We start from the raw sequence: 22,879 nt of genomic DNA on the forward strand, positions 1-22,879 counted from the left end.
TTCATCACATCATCCACAGGGTCCCAGAGGAGGTGGTGGCTATTCGCCATCAGATCATCCCCCTCCCTCAGACCCCTGATCTGCACGACCTAGACGTCGTGTCTCATGGGTTTGCAGGGCTAGCAAGACACAGAGCCTTTTTGAAAGCAGCTGGTTCAATTGACAGCTGCCATGTCTGCATTAAGCCTCCCAGTGGCCCTGATGGTTAGTGCTACAGGAACAGAAAATTGTTCCCATCAATAAACCTACAGGCAGTTTGTGACGCTTCCTTGATACATATGTGGGCCGGCCTGGGTCAGTGCATGACTCCAGGGTGCTCCGCAACAGCCCACTGTACAGGCAGGCCCGTTACCCTCCTCCAGGGCATTTCATCCCCGCAGATGGAGGGTACCCATGTCTCCAACATCAGCTCCCCCTAATTACTCCCTACAAGAGGCCAGTCCAAGGTGTAGGAGCCTGTGCGCTTCAACTCATCATTCCATGGCACACTCTATTATCCGGTCTTTAAGTGACATATGAACCCAGGTCTAAACTACTCTGCATTCACCAAGGCTGTTGTAATTGTTAACATGTTCTAATGCTTCTTATCTTGTTCTATTCAATCTGAACAAGCCCCTAAAAAAAAGCCAGTGATCACGGTCGGCCTCTCTTGGTTTTTATTACCACTATTCATTTTAAAGCTCAGTTTTTAAAACCTTACAAGTAAGTACAGCCCAGCCTATGCAGCAGTATAGTTGTCACGGGGTGGAATGGACAAGTTTAACTTTAAGTGTTTTTATTTTGCATGTGTTGCTGTGTTTTATTAGTTTTTATCTTTTAATATTGTACAGTGTTTTCTTCTTATGGTTTTAGTGCATGTTTTTATTGTATTTTTTGTTAACTTGTCCTGGAGAGACTCCGCCCTTCCCTGATTACTAACTTAGCACACCTGGGAGGTTCACAGAGGCCCAATAAGAGGGCCGGACAGGAGAGAGGAGAGATGGCGAGGTAGCTGATGGTTGGTGGCTGCCACGTTTGGACACGGGAACAGCTAATGACAGGACTTTCGTCAGGACTTCCGGTTGAGTGAATGCTGGTGTGCCTGGCTGCCACTGCTCACCTGTTATTGTGTGGATGCCCCAAAGGGCATCCACACTATTGAGATCCTGTTTCTCTTTAAACTTTATTCTTATAGTTGCTCCGCGTTTTTCGGCACTTAACTACTCCCTCAGTTTTCAGCCGATTTTCTCAGTTCAAACTCTAAACTGTTCTGCTCTTTCTGCTAATTCCAGCTATATCTTTTGGTGTTTATTGCTATTATACTTTTTAAAATATTACACTTTTTTCCTTTTTTTTGTCCCATTGAAATGAATGGAAAACTCCCACAATTCTGCTAAAACTTGCTTGTCTTTGAAACTTAACTACATGCTCATACTTTCACCTAGAAACTCCATTCAAACTTTAAAACGTTCTCAAATGATTGGGCTATTCCTGTGTGATTCAGCTTTTTCATATCTGTTACCGTTTTCATGTAATGACTCTTTAAGTTTTCAGTTGCAACTTTGTGATTTTTCAGAAAATACATGCGTTGCTATGGTTGCTATGCAATTAACTCCCAGTGAGTACTGGTGCGTTCTGAATTTTCTCTTCATGTCTGAACAACTTCTTGCTACTCGTTCAATTTCCACTCAAGCCCCACAAATTATACATCAAAACGTAGGTATTTTTGCTGGCTTTAAGACAGTGTTACGGTTTTTTCACAATTTGCCTCGAAGTGACACAAGGTCTAAAAACTCCCCATTCAAAGTCTATGGGGAGGTTGTGAAAGTCAGAGCTGAAATACTGAAACTGAAGGCATTTTCAAATCGTCATATCTCCTTAACGAAGCAAAGTTAAGACATGAGGCTTGTCCCCGTATATCTTCAGACACTCCTGACGCTCACAATTCAAGAATTATTTTCTCACCTATTACCGTTCTGAGATGAGTTAGACTTGTTTGAGGGGTGGAAATCTGTCCTCCTCTCATTTTTCAAACTCCGAAAATGAAGCCGTTTCTTCTCTCGTCATAGCTCCGCGATGGAGATACAAAGAGCTATGTAAATCGCAGTCAAAGTACACCAAAGTCCGCTGATTCACCCAGTGCAAGAATTATGCTTCTATGCCACCTAGTTTTTGAGTTACACGACGTTTTGTAGCTCCGAAAAACGGCGTTTTTCACCTCTCACCGCGATCTAATTCTGACTGCTCATCACCCTTTTTTTCAAGGCGCCCCGCCCCCTTTCCAGGTGGCGTGGTTGGTAATGACACGGATCTTCAGACCGAAGGTCGTGGGTTCGATTCCACCTTCACCCACATGTTTTTTTCACTACAAATTTATACACTATCACAGACCTGTAATTTATATTGCTAATTTACTACAATTCTGCAAAGTTTTATGATTTTAGCAGCTTTTCTAATATGGACCTCAGATTCTTGTTAACAGTCCATGGCAGAAATACATACAAGTACACAGCCTGATGAAGCAGACAGAAGCAGTACCTCTGATTGGTTCAGCATTTTCACCTCTTATCAGCACAAATCTCAGCCTCTTCTGCTGTTTTCACCTCTTTTCTGCTAATTTGAGCTTCTGCTCCACAGTGCACTCAGCCTCTTCTGCTGTTTTCATTAGAATTTTAAGCTTTTCCACCTTTTTTCAGTTACGTGAGAACCAGTTTGGCTCAATGAGTAGCTGAAAAATATCAGCCTCTTCTGCTGTTTTAGCAGGATTTCAGAGTTCAGCTTTTTCACTTGTTTTAAGCACAAATTTCAGTTTCTTTACCTCATTTCACAACAAAGTTCTTCCTCTTCACCTCTTTTCTGCTAATTTGAGCTTCTGCTCCACAGTGCACATTTTCCCTCTCATCATATCTTTGCTTGTGACCAGAACTCATTTGGCTCAGAGGGTAGGGCAGCTGTCGTGAGACCCGGTGGCAGAGGTTCGAATCCTACCTGTGACAGTTGCTACACATGTTCCCTGCTTGCATGCGCTCTGCTTTCTTGACACTCTCCAGTGTGTCATTACACATACAGCCATCTTCAGCAAGCACTTCTGCTTCTACACTTCTTTTCAGCTCATCTTTTTGCTTCTTTACCTCTTTTCAGCAGAAATTCTTCTGATTCACCTCTTTTCTGCCAAATGTTTAGCCTTTTCACCTCTTATCAGCACAATTCTCAGCCTCTTCTGCTCATTTCAGCACAATTGTCAGTCTCTCCACCTCTTCTTTGTGAGAAAGAGTTTGGTGCAGTGACATGAGAACCTGCCTTGAGTACCAGAAGGGCCAGGTTCGAATCCTGCTCAGGGCAACATTTTTTTGGGGGGGTTTTTTTTTCAACTTTTTCAGCTTTTTTCAGCAGATATCTTCAGCCCTTAAGGCATCCACACAGCATTTTTCGCAGGAAATGCAAATTTTTCTAGTTATTATTATCATTATTTTTATTATAATTTTTTCAGTTGCTGACAACAATTTGAATCAAGTATCTAAGGCGCGACCCTGTTTTGACTTGTTTTTGCAATATTTGCAGGTTTCTGTTTGTCACAAGGTGGAATGGACAAGTTTAACTTGATGTTTTTATTTCCTTGCATGTAGTGCTGTGTTTTATTCTTTGATCTTTTATTAGCTTGTAGTGTTTTATTTTGTGGGGTTATTGCATGATTTGTTTTCTAATATGTGATTTGTTCCGGGGGGATGCCCATTCCACCGCCCCTCCTGATCATTAACCTGACACACCTGTGTCAGAGGCAGCGGGATGGTGCCTTATGTCCCTGGGACGGCAAGACCATGGCTACGCGTGTGAAGCACAGCACAGTGGCGGGCAGAGTTAGGAGCTCTGCCCGTCCGGGGCAAGTCCCGATCAATCCCATCTAAGACAAATCTCCGGTGAGATACAAAGAATGGTGACTGCCGCTGCCCCTCTCTCCTTTTTAGTTGGCTTAGTTTTTAGTTAGTTTAGTAAAATGTAGTATTATTATTATTACTTAAACACTGGATAGAATGTGCTTTTGGAATGATGAAGATGAGATTCCAGGCCATCTTTCTTCAAGAGTTGGAGGTGCACCAAAACTTTGTACCTCATGTAAGTCATTAGAATATAGTGCCAGTGTTTTCTGAATAACTAAAATAAAATAATGAGAACTTTAATAAACTAAAGTTCTCATTATTTTATTTATTATAATAAGTGTATAAACACCTTATTTAAAAAAATAAAATAAAAAAATCTGTTGCAGGTCATAACAGCATGTCCTATTCTGCATAACATCTGCCTCAGTGCTGGTGACGTCTTGGCCCTGGAGGATGAGCCCAAAGAAGATGTGGGAGATGAGGGGGAGAGTAGTTTAGAGGCAGTCAGTGGTGCTCTCTGGCAGTACCAACCATCTGTTGACTGTCTGCCCTGGAGGAGGTACCCCTGGACCATGATTATTGTTAACAGGCAAGTATTCTGTTTGTAGTGAATTTTTAAAGTGCTAGAATATTACTTGTTATATCTTTATTAACAGCATTGTTTGCACCACTTTGTTTTGCATCTTTCTGAATGCATCTTGGTGACATGGCAGCCATCGATTACATCAGCCCTGCAAATCAAGATGATGCCGTGGACGGTGGAAACAAGCTTCCCTAAACACCATCTGGAGACCACCCTATATGATGCTCCACTTAATAGCTGGGGACACAAATCAAGGTTTCACTTGTGGCACCTCCTTCTGAATGTGCTGGACCAAGACCAGAGACTTCCTGCTCAGCCAAAGTTCAGGCCTGGTTTTATTTATATGTTTATATATAAATGTATGCGGTGGCCCCTAGAGACACAACACGTACAAACACTAGCATGAACTGAACTTCCAAAGCAGAGCTACTAGATCACTTAAATTACACAATTGAAAGCATGAAAGCATATGTGTATTGTTTGTGTATTTATACACAGGCACTCGCATATATATATATATATATATATATATATATATATATATATATATATATATATATATATATATATATATATATATATTACACACACACACACACACACACACACACAATTTAAAAAAAAAAAAAAAAAGTTAATTTACCTGTTACTACCACACACCAAATCCGGTCGTTGGTACTTGCTGAAGCTGCACTGAAAAAACACGAACGTGATAATATACATAATTATACAGCTGGCTGCTGTGTCTGTGTTGTCCTTGCCACACTCAAATGCTGAAGTTGAGAGAGTATTCAGCCAGATGAGTGTGGTAAAAAGCAAACTTAGAAATTGGGTGTCTTTGCAGAGCCTTAACTCCATCCTGTGCATCCGATATGGACTGAAGCTGTCTGGTGAGGCTTGCTATGAGGACCAGCTCATAATGTTTTGCAGATTTTGGGAACATCAGCTGCTTACTCATTTAAGTCCACAGGACTTTGCCATGACAAGAGTGCCACAGGGTTCTGTATTAGGTCCCCTCTATTTAACATTTACATAAACAATCTTGGTCTAAATGTGCCAGATGCAAACTTGCACTTCTATGCTGATGATACAGTTTTTTACAGCTGTGGTTCAACTCTTGTTCCTTGCAGAAAGCCTTTTTTGCTGTCCAGCACTCATTAGTTCAGCCTAAACTTGTTGTCAATGCAGACAAAACAAAGCTCATGTTGTTTTTTAAATCAAGGAAATGGGCCCAAACAATCCCATCAGTAACCACTCTTGAAGGTATTGGTTCACACGTATAAATATCTGGGAATCTTGATTGATGACTCACTCACCTTCAAACCACATGTAGAGAATCTTGTGAAAAATCTGAAGTTAAAACTGAGATTTTATTTTCAAAATAAGTTGTGTTTGTCTTTTAATATAAAGAAGCGGCTTGTTGCTGCAACATTTTTGCCTCCAGATACAGGTAGAAAAACTGTGCTGGATTATGGAGATATTCTATATATGAATGCTTCTGCTCAATGTCTTTGAATGGTTGATAATGTGTATCATGCTTCTCTGAGGTTCATCACTAACCGTAAAGCTCAGACTCACCACTGTGAGTTATACTCTCAGGTAGTGTAGGATGGCCTGCTTTGGCAAGTCGGAGGAACTCTCATTTATACAGTTTCATATATAAAGCAATACTTGGGTTGCTGCCTTCTTATACATGTTTCCTGCTTGCAATGAAACATGCTGGTCGGTATTCTGTTTGTTCACATGGTTACTTGTTGCTTTCTGTTCCATTTGGCCAAACTGAATTTGGTAAAAGAGCTTTTGTCCATTTAGCAGCTTTGGCTTGGAAAAACTGCAGAACGAATGGAAAATGACTGAATTCATTTCATTAAGTGCTTTTAAATCTAAACTACGAATCCTTGAGGCCATGTCCATAACATGTAACTGTTTCAATTAGATTGATTGTCATTTTAACTGATTTTTTATTTTTATTTGAGTTTCATTGAATTTTACTGAATTTTATTTATTTATCATTTATTTTTGCATGTGTGTTGTTGCTGCCTGTGTTTAATTGAGTAATTTCTGTAACTGTGAGACACTTACTGCTGCCTATTTTGGCCAGGTCTCCCTTGAAAAGAGGTTTTTAATCTCAATGGGATCTTCCTGGTTAAATAAAGGTTAAATAAAATAAAGTTTTAAAAAAGTCAAGTGCTACAGTTGCTGAACTTGGCATAGAGAATCTTGACGAAAATGAGGATGACCCACTCTTTCTGTGAGCCAGCACAGCCTATGTGTGTGTGGAGGGATGTCCGAAAAAACAATTGTGTTTTAATTGTGGCTTCAATAGCCAGGTTTTGCAAGTGACAAACCTTGAGGGTTTGTTTTTTTTTAATTTCTAACTTCTTTTTCTTTTTTTTGTTTAATGAAGCATGGACACTTGGTTTTATGGGGGTTTTTTTTTTGGGGGGGGGGTTGTTGTTTTGTTTTTTTTACTTCAACCCAGCTACAGACTAGACAGCCGCCACTCATGGCATGAGCTTCTTCCAGTTGCTGTCATTCAGGGCATTCCAAGTTTTCTCCTAGAGCTGTATTTTTGTAGTTGCCATCTTTGGTACAATAGTAGTCCAAATGTAACAAGGTAGGGGGAAAAAGGTAAACCAATTCCCAAAAAAGGAGCTGCCTCATTACCATTGAACAGCGCATAACGAACTGGCGAGAAGTGGCAGGTTGGCCTAGTTTAAGAAGCCCTCCTGCTGATTGCTTGTAGATGAGGCCCAGGTGAGACGCAGGAAGCTCCACCCCTAAGGGGTGGACAAGAGGCTGGCAGATGCAGGTGGAAAAACCCCAGACACTCCCGCGGACCATCACATTTATTTGTTCCCGCATTACCTGTCTTTTACATTGCACCTGTATTTCTAACTGCTCTTTTTCGTCGAATTCCAAGTTTTCCACTGGTATTCTGCTACATTGCTTTTTCTTAGCAGTCTTTGGTGAGAGTACTGGACATTTTGTGGTTTGCCATGAGCCATGCTTCAATGGCTCATGTTTTGCGCACGAGAAACCTGGATTTTTTTTTTCTTTAATGTCTATCATTTTTTTTTCTCTTTTTTTTGTGTGAATGTTCACCCGTGGTTAATGAAGCCTGGATGCTTAAAATACTTTAAGTACCTCTCATATATGTGTTGTATATTTTGCGGTTTGTTTGGTTTTCTTACTACTAATTTTTTTTTCAACCCAGCTACAGATTACATGGCTGATGTGAGCTATAGTGGCAGACCTCACTTTCTGAATTTCTATTTTTTGTCTCTTAGTGCTACAATGAGTAGTAGTGCTAATATCTTATACAGCGGTCCCTCGTTTACCGCGGTTGCCTTTCACGGTGCAAAATGTTTCGTCGGCATTGTTGTGTTTGTTAGGGAGAAAACATACAAACATACAGTACAGCACTTCAGAGTCACACTGCTAGTAATCGAAGATTTATGTATTTATTTATTTATGTAAATTTGACAAGACATTCTGTACTGTACAGGAGACATGGCACGAGATTGATTGACAATTGGTCTACAGCCAATCAGGACGCAGAACACAATGCGCTGTAAGGGGGGGAAGTATGCAAAAGTGCACCCAAAAAAAATCCATGAAACGGCGAGGCTGCGAAGGGTGAACCGCGTTATAGCCACGGACCACTGTACTTCTAAAAGTTGTTTTGTTTTTCTGAAAAGGCAGTTACTTTTGCGTTACTTGTCAAGTGCCTTCATCATTTCAAATGTTAATAACCAAAGACAGTATTTTGGCTTTTGTGTGGACTCACAACTTAGAAATGAACAAAACGCAATAAGCATACATAAATTTAATTAAAAAAACAAAGTTATTCAAAACTGACGACCACGTCACAGATTTGGGTTGTGAGAGCGTCTGTGTTGAATGGAGAAGTTCACACTAACGCCTCTGTCTTTCTAAACGGAGGGACAGTAACTGCGTGTGTACATGCAAGCATCTAAAAACTGCATAGTAAGATTAACAGCCACAGTATTTTATCTATATCTGCAATTGTAGAAATTTATCTCATGTAAACGATAACGTTGCAGACAGCGTGACGTCAAAAAAAGGTGCACACCTTTGACATTGCATGACTAAATCTCCGTTTTCGAAAATCAACACCCTGGCAGGAGCTTTTAAAAACCTCAGTTTTCAGTGATGGAAAATACTGTTTACGTGTGGACGAAAGGCTCAAACGCATAGAAAAAGCTGCGTTTTCAAAAATACCCGTGTACGTGTGGACGCAGCCCAAGTCTTCTGTCAGATCTGTATATTTTGTAGACACTTTCTGTGGTTCTACAATACTCCAAATGTGACTTGCTGCAAAGAAGTTTAAGTTACAAATTCAAAATGATGAGGACCATCCATTTCTATGATTTTCCAATTTTAAATCTTTAATAATACATTTAATTGTTGCACATGACCTTCTCAAACATGACCTTCGGTGTTGTGTTGCCAAAATTAGAAATAGAATCTTTTCGCTTGGCGATCAGGATTTTTGAGCGGTGGTTCTTGTGGCGTTGCATGGAATTATCCTGAACCCTCATATCCTCATCCAAAACAACAATACTGTGTTTGCCAATGTGGCCTTTTAAAATGGGTACATTTTTACGTTCTGCTTTTAGATACCGTGGGTTGTGTTGGTTCTCAGTAGGGCTGGGTATTGTCACTGATTTCCAGAATCGGTTCAATTCCAATTCACAAGGTCCTGAATCGATTCAATCCACGATTCGATTCGGGGAAATTTTGCCTCAGACAGTCAGCAATATTATAATTCTGATCACTTATCAATACATATCTATATTTTTATATCTATAAAAAGAAACCTGACACTTGTGAGACTTTATCAAAGGTGTAAGCATTACAGCAGATTCCTTTGTGGCAAAGTAACTTGAGGATAAAACACAGAAAAACATGAAGGCAGTTTTCCTGGTCTGGGTTTTTATAGCAGATGACCTTAAAAATATTGTGCAGTCAACAACGAAGTGAAGCAGAGCAAAGTTACAGAGGTTTGATTAGAGACACCGCGAAGCATTTTGCAGTTTTGCATATTTTAAAAAGTTTTAATTTGTTCAGTATTGAACAGCGGAAATGAGGCTTTCTTGTCGGAAGTAAGAAAAAACGACAACAACAAAAAACAGCTGCCGACACTGTAGACTGGTGGGTAATAAGTAGTGGTGGGTTTTTTATTATCGACTTAGAGAGAGAGAGCGTGCTCTACATGAAGTGTGATTTTATCGTGGTGGAAGCAAACAGCAAAAGTAAGAGGAAATTCGTGATGATGTTTATGATAAGCGCAGTTTGGATCATCTTTTGCTGCTGGTTCAGTCAATATTGTTTGGAGAGAGATAAAACCTGCAGCTTCAGAATCTAGCGCAAAAAAGACGTAAACACAAAGCGTGGACCTGCTGACGCTTTAAAATCAGTGAGCTGTTGGCTTTCAGCCCCGAAGGAGTGTCCCTGTACGTGCTGTCGGGTGAGAAAGGCGACATCTCGCTCATTCAGATGCGTTGGGTCCGCGTTTTGTGTTTACGTCTTTGTGCAGAATCCGTGTACCTGCTCTCATTTACTGTCTTAACTGTTTGGTGGTTCTTGAAATTTTGTGAGATGTCACCAGAGATTCTGGCATTTCGGGCAAAATAAATTTATATTAAAAAAATCAATTCTGGATTTTAATGAATCGATATCACGTTATCCAGACCAGAATCGATTTTACTCAATAAATCGATAATCAAAACCCACCCCTAGTTGTCAGCTTCCTGGTGACGAGATCTTAAAGGCCTTCCTTTTTTTGGGATATTTTCTCAAGGTCAGCAGGTGCATGCTTTTCTTCCCCAACTTCCCCAAATATTTCAGTTACTTAAACTTGTGAAATTTGATTTTATGTACTGTGTAGCCTGTATAATAAATACATAAATAAGTATGTAGCCCAATAAGTATAAAAAATCCAGAAAGCTACACGGTGGGTCATTTACAAACACAAGTCTAACTTAACTTCCACTCTTTTTTTTGTTAGAAAAAAAATGTAATTGTTACATGCTTAAATTTACACAACACATCAGAAATCTGGAGTCATGAACAAAAGCTGAAACCTAAATTTTCAGGATTTGTTGGGTTAACCCTCTGAGGTCCAAAATATAATTGGCCATTTTTCACTACTTTTGATTTTACCTTTGTATTTCATCTTTAAATTGTTTCATTTATGTTGGTTTTTTTTTTTTTTTTTTTTTTTTTTGGGGGGGGGGGGGGGGGGGGTGTTGCCTCGCCTTGCTTGGTATCATTCTTTTTAACTCAACTTCACATTTTTTCATTGACATACTGTATTAACAGTTCTCTGCGGCCTGCTGGAGCGGGAGGGCTAGTAGGAGGAGTTGGCCGTCCGACTGCGGTCTGGGGTGTGGGGCCTCCCTGCTGCTGCGGAGTCGGGGTGGTCTGCCTCTCCCCACCGCAGGGAAAAGGGTAACACCACCTGGGTCTGGGTGCAATTCCCCCCTCCAGGGGCAAGGGTACCTAGACCCGGATTGTAGAGTACGCTTGGGGAGTGTGATTGTGTGTACAGCGTCTCTTTATGTCTGTCTCCACGTTGGTTGAGTGTGGAGTGAGTGCATATGAGAGCATGAGGGTGGGAATGGATGTTTGTGTCTGTGTGTGCCTGTATGTCTGTGTCTATATGTCAGGTTGGGTATCAGACGCCACCTCTCTGGGGACACCTCAGGCCCTCCAAGGTTTGGAGGCCTATCTCCACCCACCACCACTTCCCCTGCCGGTGGCGGACTCCCTCAGGTGTCGGTGTGTTGGTGGTTCTTTGTGTCTGGGGGTGGGCGTCCGGGTACACACCGGCTCACTCCTTGGCGGCCGCTTGTCGGGGCCTGGGGCCTGGGGCTCGCTCGGGCCCCCTTTGGAGGTGGGGTGCCCCCGGCCTCTCGGCCTAGGGCTCGGTCACTCAGGCGCAGCTGGGGGCCGGCGGAGCTCACGGGCGCGTCACTGCAACCCCCCCTGGCTTCTGCTCCGCGGCTGCTGAGTGAGCCCTCATCTGGGACTCTCCTCAGCTCTTACTGGAACAGTGGCGCGGCTGCCCCTCTGTTGGTCTTCCATGGTCTTTTGTGTTCTGGGGGCCTCTGGATGTCTGGAGTTTTGATCTCCTCCATACCCGCTTCACACCCTGGAGGACGGGGCTGAGGCCCCCCCACACTCCCTAGCAGATCATTACATGGAGAAACCTTTGGAATGCAAGCATGCTGATCCACACAGGTATGCACACATGGGTATTCACAGACGCGGACTAAAGCTTTCTTGGCTGCTGCCTCAAAGCACACTGTGCGCTGTCTATCTTGCGTGCTGCACAATATTGTTTATTACTTAGTAAATACTGATATCTATGACTAGCTAGTTTATTGTGATGGTGCTTTGTTTTCTCTATTATTATGTTGCTCTTTGTTGTTTGCTGTCTCCTCTGTTTGTTTGTTTGTTTGTTTGTTTGTTTTTCTCCATACAGGTGACCCAGGAGTTTTTTTTTTTTTTTTTTTTTTTTTTTGTCTCTCTTCCCCCCCCTTCTCACCGTCTCTTCTCCCCTTTGGTTTTCTTTCTTTCTCTCCCCCTCTCTCTCTCATTCATTCCCCCTGTCCTATTTATTAAAAAAAAAAAAAAAAAAAAAAATGACAAAGGATGAACTGAAGCTCTGCCATCACGTAATGTCGCATACTGCTGTTTCTGATGTCATTTAAGGAAAAAAAAAAAAAAAAAAAAAAAAAAAAAAAAGACATACTGTATTAACACAACTGATTTTAAATCCCACAAAAAACATAAAATCCTAGTACTAGTTATATTTTTTTACTGTAAAAACCACAAACATGTTAATTATTTTCATAAATTGAAATGCAAATATAAATTGTAAATTTTGAAAACTTGCGCACAAATTTTGTAACGGCTAAAGTTATATACAACTATTTATTTAAAAATGCAGCCAATGCATCTGGTGTTTGTTTTTTTTGGGGTTTTTTTTTTGTACAACCATTTCAAATTACTACTGAAACTAAAATGACAGAACAAATCGGGTGTCACAAAAAGATGTCCCACAAATTATTTGTTACAGTAAAAAAAAAATGTCTGTCCACCACAAGACAGAGGAGACCACCTATGGGCAGAAATCTGTGCCATCAGAAACTGAATTTGAATAAGTTCAATTTGAATTTGAATTGCTCCGATTGAATCTGAATTGTAACTTGAATAAATGCTTTTGAAAACTGAATTTGAATTAGTCTAATTTGAAATTGAATTTATGGTTTGAAAATGATCATCACTAAATTGAAATTGAATTTATTTTTTGAAAATGAATTGATTTGCTTTGAAACTGCATTTTATCCTTTAAAAATTCAGCTCTCGAATAATTTCAGTTTCACTTCTCACCATTCAGTTTCAGTTCTACAATTCAATTTCAGTTCCAAAATTCAGTTTTCTGGAACTTACATCCGGTTCCGGTTCAAGCGCAGATTAATAGAACTACGTTTTACTAGCGGACCGAAAGTGTTACCGACGGGAATCTACAGCGTCTTGAGCTGAATTAAGACTTCAGAAGTCATTCTTCATGTCGAATGACCAGCGGATAAACTCTCAGGTTGGTAATAAATGTATTACATGTATAAGAACAAGCGTCATGTTAACAAAAGATAGCCGTAAGGTAACTGTTATGCTTATTGTAGCTGCTAGCTAAAAACGCTAATTTAGCGTAGTTTGCCCTGAATTCAGCTTTGACAAACAAATATGATCGACTGTTTCTAGTAGAATTCCAAAGTTGTCATCTTGGACCCTCTCAGAGTACCCCCTCTGTATGCTTGCAGAGACCCCTACAGTAGGGAAACATGCAAAACTGTGCCCAAACCTTTGTGTTTTAGCTTTATTTATGTCTTACACAGCATCCCAACTCTTTAGCTAACTTAATAACTTTAGCTAAAGTGAATAGTTAGTCTAATTCATTAGTGCAGCATTACTGGATCACCTCTGTTTGAAGTGATATAATATGATATACAACTATCACTGAAACAGCAAACTTTGTAAATAAACAAACAACACTTCTCATTCTCTAAACGTTTGGCCACAGCTGTAGATTACACTATCAGTACTTGTTCACTCTTGACAATAATTACATTTCTAAATTCTCTTTGTGCATTTACAGGTAAACAATATCTAATATTTTATCTAAATGACTGCTTTGTCTTTGAAAAGGGTGAAGAGCCTGAGGCCGGTGACAGTCCAGTTCTACTCTAAGTACATCCTTACTGTGGCTCACAGGACAAGGCCACATTCCTGTCCTGCCAGAAGAGAAGAGAAACTTCAGAGTCTTCATGCAGTTCAACCACACCTGTCATATTCCATATGACAGGGGTCTCAAACTCCAGTCCTCAAGGGTGGACTGGAGTCATGCAACTTTTCCATGCCCTCGAGGACTGGAGTTTGAGACCCCTGCCGTATGGTGTTCATGCTGTTTTCTACCCCACAGTTACAGCATGTCTGACTGCCTGTTCAGCATATGCAAAAATATATGATGAGTTTAAGCATGTGATGACTAAGGCCTTCCATTATGGTGTTTGTCATCACATGTCACAGACATCTGGATGATCATTTGGAATAAACAAAACTAAAAACTTGTTACTTCATCTTTTATCTTTATTATTATTATTATTGTTGTTCTTATTTTACACTTTTCATTGTTAGGCATTAGGTTTATTTGTAGTAGTCCTTTCCAACGTCTTTCCCTCTTCCATGTTACTGTGTCAGCTTGTCAGCATCTATTTGGGTTTGGAAGTGGAACAGAAAGTCAGGAAATCCAAAGTGCCATTAAAACCAGAAGAGGTTCTTATATTTCAGAAGAAGGGATTAATTCAAAAGAAATGACCTCAAGGCCATATTTTATTTAGGAACACTAGAGAGCACTTTGCAAAATAACACATTCTTATAATTTCACCCTCAGATGAGCCAAGCTACGACTGTCAGGGAATGTGATGTAGGTACAGAGCATATGAGAGTGGTTAAGTTAATGTCTCTTGTCTAGATGAAGGCACAAGAGGGATCAATGGCAAGGCGTAGAGATTCAGTATCTTCAGTCTTCAGTGGACACTCCATTTCTGGCACAAAACACCTGTAAAAGATGGTCGATTTAGGAGGTGACCCGACAACTTCAGCCTGTCAAACATAGTAATGGAGCAGTATGTTTAAAAAATATATCTAATTAAGCATGCACTCAGTACCCTAAGAATTATTATGGTAGTTAAACACAGTGATAGTTGTATATCATATTATATCACTTCAAACAGAGATGATCCAGTAATGCTGCACTAATGAATTAGACTAACTATTCACTTTAGCTAAAGTTATTAAGTTAGCTAAAGAGTTGGGATGCTGTGTAAGACATAAATAAAGCTAAAACACAAAGGTTTGGGCACAGTTTTGCATGTTTCCCTACTGTAGGGGTCTCTGCAAGCATACAGAGGGGGTACTCTGAGAGGGTCCAAGATGACAACTTTGGAATTCTACTAGAAACAGTCGATCATATTTGTTTGTCAAAGCTGAATTCAGGGCAAACTACGCTAAATTAGCGTTTTTAGCTAGCAGCTACAATAAGCATAACAGTTACCTCACGGCTATCATTTGTTAACATGACGCTTGTTCTTATACATGTAATACATTTATTACCAACCTGAGAGTTTATCCACTGGTCATTCGACATGACGAATGACTTCTGAAGTCTTAATTCAGCTCAAGACGCTGTAGATTCCCGTAGGTAACACTTTCGGTCCGCTAGTAAAACGTAGTTCTATTAATCTGCGCTTGAACCGGATGTAAGTTCCAAAAAACTGAATTTTGGAACTGAAATTGAATTGTAGAACTGAAACTGAATGGTGAGAAGTGAAACTGAAATTATTCGAGAGCTGAATTTTTAAAGGATAAAATGCAGTTTCAAAGCAAATCAATTCATTTTCAAAAAATAAATTCAATTTCAATTTAGTGATGATCATTTTCAAACCATAAATTCAATTTCAAATTAGACTAATTCAAATTCAGTTTTCAAAAGCATTTATTCAAGTTACAATTCAGATTCAATCGGAGCAATTCAAATTCAAATTGAACTTATTCAAATTCAGTTTCTGATGGCACAGATTTCTGCCCATAACCACCACAGCGATAAAACCTGCAGGTCTGACAGCAGCAAGCGCATCACTTGTCTGGTTTTCCACCTCAAGACCGTGTTTACATTGTGTTCTGCCTTTGTGACATTCATTAGTACCCTCACTGGCATACAAAACAAAACAACGTCTACACAACACACTAACTATACACGCCACACTAAACATCACAAATCTCTCACATCTCAAGTGACATCATCGCCTAATTTGCATAATTGGTCATGCTAATGTAATTGTAACCTACGTTGCTGGAAAGAGAAATAACCTGCCTGCACCAGTTACCAGTCACTTTGTGGAGCATTGGACTGCCATTACCTCATAAGACTTTGTTGTTACACTTTCTCTTACCGTACATTACTAAATCTCCATTTGCACTATTTGCCTATTTGCACTACTCTGCCTGGTTTACACTCAATGTCACTTACCCATTATATTGTATATTGTATAGCTTTCTTGTTATATGTAAAATTGTATTTATTTAAATTTTTACTTTTTAATTATTTTACTTGCATTTTTAATCACTTTTATATTTAAATATATTTAAATGTTCATTTGCTATTTATCTAGGGATTGAGAGTAACGCAATTTCTATTCTCTGTATGTCTGTAGGAGCAGTGGCTTCGCTCATGCTTGATTCAAACCGTGAAAAAAGCCACAGAAAAATTAAATGAACGATTGCTAGTAAGGGCGTCTTTATATTAGTATTTACGAAGGGTATGTTGTGACTTATCTTCAAAATTACAGTGGTCCCTTTTGCGTAGGGGTGGGTTTTTATAATCGATTCATCGATTAAAATCGATTCTGGCTTGGATAACGTAAAATCGATTCATTAAAATCCTGAATCGATTTTTTTAATATAAATTTATTTTGCCTGAAATGCCAGAATCTCTGGTGACATCTCACAAAATTTCAAGAACCACCAAACAGTTAAGACAGTAAATGAGAGCAGGAACACGGATTCTGCACAAAGACTTAAACACACAGCGCGACCCGCGGATCAGAATCAGTTAGATGTCGCCTTTCTCACGGTCGGGGCTGAAAGCAGACAGCTCGCTGATTCTGATCTGTCGGCGGGTCCGCGCCCTTTATGAGCCGATTCTAAAGCTGTTAGTTTGATCTCTCTCCAAACAATATTGACCGAACCAGCAGCAAAAGAAGATCCAAACGCTTCACATAAACATCGTCATGAATTCACTCTGACTTTTACTGTTTTGCTTCCACCGCGATGCACAGCTCTCTCTCTCTCTCTCTCTGTACTTCAAAAACAGTTTCCCTTTCTTCATTATTTGCTTGCTTGTTACGCACAAGTCTACTGTTGTTTACAGCGCTGTCAGCCGCTGTTTTTTTCTCTTTTACATTCTTCCAAAAAGAAAACCTCATTTCTGCTGTTCAATACTGAACAAATTTAAACTTTTTAAAATTATTCAAAATGCAAAACGCTTAACCGTGTCTCTAATAAAACCGCTGTAACGTCAGAGGTAATGTTCATATGTTGATTAATGGTTTTCTTTCGTTTTTGATGTACTGCAGAATATTTTTATAAAATCCCAGGCCAGGAAAATCACCTTCATGTTTTTCTGTGTTTTATCTTCAGCTACTTTGACACAAAGGTATCTGCTGTGATGCTCACACCTTTGATAAAGTCTTGCGTGTGTCAGCTTCCTTTTTATTGATACAAAAATATGTAAATGTACTGATCTGAATTATAATATTTCTGACTGTCAAAATTTCCCAGATTTAAATCGAATCGAATTAAATCGAATCATGGATCGAATCGATTCAGGACCTTGTGAATCGGAATTGAATAGATTCTAGAAATCAGTGACGATACCCAGCTCTACTTTTGCGGGTTTTTTAGTGCAATTTTGCATGCTGTTTTTTTTTTTTTTACACCGCACTGTGTTCTGCATCCTGATCGGCTGTAGACCATTGTTGATCTCCTCCGTACCATCTCTCCTGTGCCGTACAGAAACGCCAAATCAATTGCTAGCAGTGTGACTCTGAAGTGCTGTACTTTTCTTCCCAACAAAAACAATGTCGACAAAATGTTTTGCACCGTCAAAGGCAGAGGAAGATAACCATCGCACAAAAAGTTGGACTTCTGATTCATTAATGATTCATTGATGTTGAATTCTCTCGCAGCTGCTCTATTCCCGTGTTCTGGACCTGAAAACAGGGTTTGATCTTTGGTTTCATTCTGTAATACTGGACTTATTTTACCTTATTAAGGTTTGAACTTTGAGGGTGTTTAAACAAGAGAGAAAAGTGTGAAAATGTTCATGTCTGTATGAAAAAAGTATGTAGTGAGGGGTTTTACAGTTTTACAGCCTTTATGCGATTTCACCTATCGCAGGTTATTTTTAGAACTTAACACCCGTGACAAATAAGGGACCACTGTATACAAATACTGAGAAATCCTTTCTTTGAATCCTTTCTCTGTTTTGCTCTGAGGCGCGGGGGAAAAATATCGACAAGTTGATGAACATCATCTACAGATATATTTGGTAAATGGCCAAGACATCTTGAGAAATGTAAATCGCCTCTTGATTCATCCATTTGGTTGACTTGTTTTGGAAAACCTGACCATAAACAAAGAGCGAATATCACACTGGAAACGAAGTGCTATACAGGAGTTTCCCCACCGGAAGTAGCATATGCACATAGTTTATTGGTTGATATGGTACATTTTCACCAATCACCAAGAGGGAGCTGAGTGTAAAAGCGAAGCTCTCAATTTACCGGTCGATCTACGTCCCTACCCTCACCTATGGCCACGAGCTGTGGGTAGTGACCGAAAGAACGAGATCACGGATACAAGCGGCAGAAATGAGCTTCCTCCGAAGGGTGGCTGGCCTCTCCCTTAGAGATAGGGTGAGAAGTTCGGCCATCCGGGAGGGGCTCAGAGTAGAGCAGCTGCTGCTCCACATCGAAAGGAGCCAGCTGAGGTGGTTCGGGCATCTGACAAGGATGCCCCCTGGGCGCCTCCTGGGTGAGGTGTTCCAGGCATGTCCCACCAGGAGGAGGCCCCGGGGCAGACCCAGGACACGCTGGAGAGATTATATCTCTCGGCTGGCCTGGGAACGCCTTGGTATTCCCCCGGATAAGCTGGAGGAGGTGGCTGGGGAGAGGGAGGTCTGGGCCTCTTTGCTTAGGCTGCTGCCCCCGCGACCCGGCCCCGGACAAAGCGGATGAAAATGGATGGATGGATGGATGGTACATTTTTCCACCAATAGGAAAGAGGTGGCGTCTTTCTTTTCTTTACTGTTTTTGCGCTGTCCTTAGAAGATGCTTTTTTTTTTAGCTTTCTTCCTGCACAAACGTGACAATAGTATTCAGAAAAAAGCATTGCTTATTTTTTTAAATCATAACTCTGGATTTAGTGGCCTGTTATTACAATTTAGAAACGTGTGTATATTTTCAAGTTCAAACTTTCAACACAAGCGGAAATGGAGACTCAGCATGGCTGCAGCTTTTTGCTGTCAGCTTAAATCAGTCATGTGATTTTGAGGTGCAGCATGTCCCAGAGGGTTAATAACACTCACCTTCATTCCATTTCCAGAGTGTAGCAACCAACTGTCAGCCAACTATCTGTTTTAGTGTAACCTGTTTTATTGTGAAAGGTTTAACAAGGCGTGAACATTGGATAAACCGGCAGCTTGCTAAGGAGAAAAATGGTTTGGGGAGCCTTTTGACAATAAAGTACGAGTTTGAGTTACTCTACAAACTGTTGCTTTAATCCTTAAGCCTCAAAACATGGTGTCAGACGGGGAGCAACGAGCACTAACTGAGCTTCCACCCAGAATCCAGTGGTTCCAACTTAGGCTTATGAGGTACAGTTATACTATCTCACACACTCCAGGCAAAGCACTCCTCACAGCGGACACACTGCGGTTAATGAAGACCCTGATTCTAAGGCTATAGCTGAACTGCTGGATTACACAAATATATATGTGGATGAAATAAGCAAAAGCATGCCTGCTAGCTCGACTTACATCACAAAGTTAGCCCTTTATACCCTATAATATTAAACAGGCTGCCTGGAATTATTTTGTTGTTTTAGCTGTAAAAGTCTCATAACATCTGCTGTAACTGTGTGCCTTTGTCACTTTTTTTCAGGACTACTACTTCTTTCAACATTTGGTAGTTTTTTTGTTTTGTTTTACTGTATGCTATCCGGTTGTTCAGTCTGACGTCACTAGCCGTGTCTGGACCTAAACTCCGCTGCAGGTCCATATATCAAACGATCACTGTGGCATTACTGAGAGTTGAAAAACTGTCTAAAGTCTTTCATCTTTAATAAAATGATCAGCGTTCTGCTCTACCAGGTGTAACAATTGAGTTTAACATCCAGGCATCCATGAAAACGGAATTTATGACATTTAACAGAGTTAGAAGTTAGCTCACTAGCTTCTATCTAAATACAATATAGCATGTCCTGACTGCAGGGTTTTGGAAACAAATTAAAACGTACAGCTCTGTTATCACTTCCAGCATAAATGAAGACAGGAAACTAAACAGCAGTGACGTTTGTAGGTAGAGCTGGGCGATATGAGATTTTTTCATATCACGATATGTTTTTTTCATTTCAGGCGATAACGATATCTATCACGATATAAGCCAAATAACTATATTTGTAAGATTTAAATGTGCCGTTGCTCACAAGTAAAATGTGAAATAATCAGCAGCTTGTTTTTAAATATTTATTTCCCATAATAAGTTCAACAGGGTAGATGTACTTAAGGAACATGAGACTTTTTCAGATAAATAAAGGCAAATATTGCAAACTACACAAAAGGCAGCCGCTAAAGCGTTTAAGTTTCAAAATAGAACAAACGAAACAGACTAAATTGTCAATTCCACTTAGAAACAAAACATTAATTCTAAAAATAAATCTTAGTTTGTTTTACAGAAGAACAGACAAAACTGACTAACTTTTGTCAATATCAAATAAACTGAGAACTAAAAGGAAATTCTCAATCTCTCCTTGTTGTATAGCTTAGCTTTTCAAACAGTTTTAACAGTTACTTTAGTCTGACAAAAGCCGAATGACGAATTAGCGCTTCCAGTCAGAGACTGAGGCTACGTCCACACGTACACGGGTATTTTTGAAAACGGAGATTTTCCGTTTTCGTTTTAAAAAATAATCCCGTCCACACATAAAGGCAGAAATGAAGGAAAACGCTGCTATGAACATGCCAAAGCAGCAGGTGGCGCTAGATTCCTAACCGTGCAGAAATGTTGGCCAATCAGAAGTCTAGAAGCCTCGGTGGGAAAAAGTAAACAAAGCTGCGGCATAGAAGCAGAACCGAGTCGTATGTGTGGACGGACAGTAACTGTGTGTATATGTAAGCATTTAAACACTGCAGAGAGTAGAATTAACAGTAACAGTATTGTAGAAATTCATTTCACCGAAACAATAACGCGGCGCACAGTGTGACGCATGCACCAGTTTATTGTATTTCCAGACTTGCTTTCGGCACAATTTACAGTGCACGCTCTGTTTTTTGTCAGACTTGAAATAGCCGAAATACCTTCAAACTACGGAACTTCTATGGCTCTTCCGTTCGACAATCTCTCCGGCATTGGAACCATCATCGGTTTTCTCTTCGGTCACGCTCGGTTGATTTTTCTAGTCGGCACACTCATTTCCTCCATTATGCGCTGGCTGCTTCCCAAACAAACACACGTGCGGCTTGGCACTTGTGCTGTACGTAGCAAGTCACGCGACGTGACGCTGCGGCTGTGATTGGTTCAGCTCTGCGCTACTGAATTTGGATCGGCTGACCTTTTTTTTTTTTTTTTCTTAAGAGGACAAGAGCGGCGAGGTCTATCGCGATAGCTTAATTTCTCTATCGAGTAAAAGTTATATCGCGATACATATCGTTATCGTTCTATCGCCCAGCTCTATTTGTAGGGTTACTGAAGTTGGGCTAGCTGGTATATAATGATGTGCTACGTGACCGCTAGCGACACAGCTATGTTAGCATAATATAAACAAGCTAACTTTTTTTCCACTCGATAAAAGTTAACATGAGTGTTCTCGGTGGTCAGGAACAAATGTAATCACATGGCAGGATGCTGTAAAAGGACCAAACTTCAGCCAGGAGAACAACTGAGATAATCCATCCACAATACGAGGTAGTCATTCATATACTGCTGCATGGGCTGGGCTGTAGTTACATCCTAAGGTTTTAAAAACTGAGCTTAAATAAATGATTAGCGGTAATAAAAGCCGAGGGAGGTCAACGGTGATCACTGACTGTTTTAGGAGCTTTTTGAGATTAAATAGAAGAAAATACATAAAATTAAACATGTTAACAACACAAAAGCCATATTAAATGCAGACTACTTTAGGCCCGGAAGTAGGATTCGTCACGTCATCACTTAACAATCGGATTGATGTGTAACAAGGGAATAATAACGGGAAAACACAAAAAACGAATTTAAATTCAATCTTACAGATTTTTACTGAATAAGAACTCAAAGTGTACATGAATAAAATATTTAGAATTTGCAATTTAAACTTTAAAACACTAAACAACAACAAATATGTGAACTTTGGGACTATAGTTTGTTTCTGGGGGTCTCTGTTTTCTATGCAAGTCCAGGTATTTTTGGTCCCTGGTGGAACTCGAAAAAGCAGTTCCTCTCAAGCTGCAGGCAAAGGCCTATATTGCACTGTTGGCATTTACAAGGAGTGCTTCTCTTACAGACAGTGCACTGCTTCCTTCCTATGCTTGCCCTCTGCCTCTTTCCTATATCCACAGTGCTTGTAGGGACAGGAAAGTGTCCTTGACTTGGGGACTCGGGCCTGGTATCCAAGAAAACACCTAGGAGATGTGCAGGGAGCTCCTCCTGGAAGGCCTGGTGAGTCTTGTGCTTCTGTTGCTTGCTGATGCACAACTCTTTGTGAATGATGAAGCTGTTTGTAACTGCAACGTCCAGAAGATGCTGGAAAACTGTCATGTCCCATCTTCTAGTTTTGCGATGGACTAAATTTGTTCCCAGCATCTGGTCTGATGTGTCCACTCCTCCCATGTATTTATTGTACTCAGTCACAGCTGTCGATCTGGGGACAGAAACCCTCTCAAAATGTCCATCTTCCTTTCTCTGCCAGCGTAACACTATGTCCCCACTGGACACAGGGTGAACGGTAGTACAGACAGAGACTTCTCGACCGTCCATCCACTTTACAAATAAAAGCTCACCGTCCCTGATCCACCAAGAGGCCCCCTCTTGGT

General features: G+C 40.3%; 1 long non-coding RNA gene across 1 annotated transcript; it reads left to right on the plus strand.

The window, feature by feature from the left end:
- The first annotated feature begins 12,879 nt into the window (after window positions 1-12,879).
- Window positions 12,880-13,876, plus strand: LOC146666113 (uncharacterized). The gene is made up of 2 exons (XR_014912429.1): window positions 12,880-13,072; window positions 13,681-13,876. It is a non-coding gene; the product is annotated as an uncharacterized LOC146666113 (long non-coding RNA).
- The last annotated feature ends 9,003 nt before the right edge of the window (window positions 13,877-22,879 follow it).

The sequence above is a fragment of the Rhamphochromis longiceps genome, linkage group LG7 (genome assembly GCF_057381845.1).
Source record: "Rhamphochromis longiceps isolate RC_006_pf linkage group LG7, R_longiceps_female_GT1.1, whole genome shotgun sequence".
Lineage (NCBI taxonomy): Eukaryota > Metazoa > Chordata > Actinopteri > Cichliformes > Cichlidae > Rhamphochromis > Rhamphochromis longiceps.